The sequence below is a fragment of the Plasmopara halstedii genome (genome assembly GCF_900000015.1).
Source record: "Plasmopara halstedii genome assembly, contig: Scaffold_2956, whole genome shotgun sequence".
Lineage (NCBI taxonomy): Eukaryota > Oomycota > Peronosporomycetes > Peronosporales > Peronosporaceae > Plasmopara > Plasmopara halstedii.
Window position 1 is genome coordinate 610,308 of NW_020189861.1, and position 1,025 is coordinate 611,332.

Consider the following 1,025-nt stretch of genomic DNA (forward strand, 5'->3'; position numbering starts at 1 on the left):
GAAAGATTCGGCGGGGAACACGGGTGTCGTCGTATTCGTCGACCGGTTGAACAAGATGGCTCATTTGGCGGCGGTGCCAGACACCATAGACGGAGTCGGTACAGCAACGCTGTTCGTGGATCGCGTTTTCCGTCAAAACGGACTCCCAGAGTCGATTGTCTCTGATAGAGACCCCCGTTTCACGGGAATATTTTGGTCGACTATCTCCAAAGTGCTCGGCACCAAGTTGATATGTCGGCAGCGGATCATCCGCAGACCGATGGTCAAACCGAAAGGGTGAATCGCGTCATCTAAGACGTTCTTCGCAGCGTCCGCGCTGAGACGCCGAGGCGCTGGAGCGCCGTGTTGCCACTCGTAGAGTTTGCACTGAACAATGCAGCGCATTCGTCTACCGGCTACACGCCGTTCTACGTGAACGGGCTTATTCACCCTCGCGTCCCGCTGACGCCGCCATCCCATGGCTCAGGGCTTGGTGGGGGAGGAATAGCCGAACGGCTAGCTGATGTCAACCCCCTCACCATCCGTAAAGAGGTCGATGACGTCTTGTCTACCAGACTAAGTGTCCTACGACACGTTCGCGATGCGATGGCTGAAAGCCAAGACTTGCAAAAAGAATGTGCAGATGAAAAAGGAAGAGGCAAAGTGGGAAGCTTTAAGGTCGTGGACCTGATTTTATTAAATTCTAAAGACCTGCCTACACATGCTGTCTTCAGGACGAAGCTTCGTCCACGGTTCATCGGACCGTTTAAGGTTGTGGCCAAGCGGGGCCTAGCGTATACGCTGAACCTCCCAAAACGGATGCGCATCCGGTGTTTTACGTGGGCTTGCTCAAGCCGTACCGGGATCCAGCACAAGTGAACGAGGAAGCGTTGGGGCCATAGAGGTTCCATGGGCCCTCGGCCGTTCAGAGGTTGAACCAGCAACTGGCTCTGAGCACGAAGTGCAACAACCTCCATATCTAATGGCTCCAAGCGCTCCACCGTCGCATGCAGCGACGCATTCGCCTGCTCCACGGCTAGGAGTCG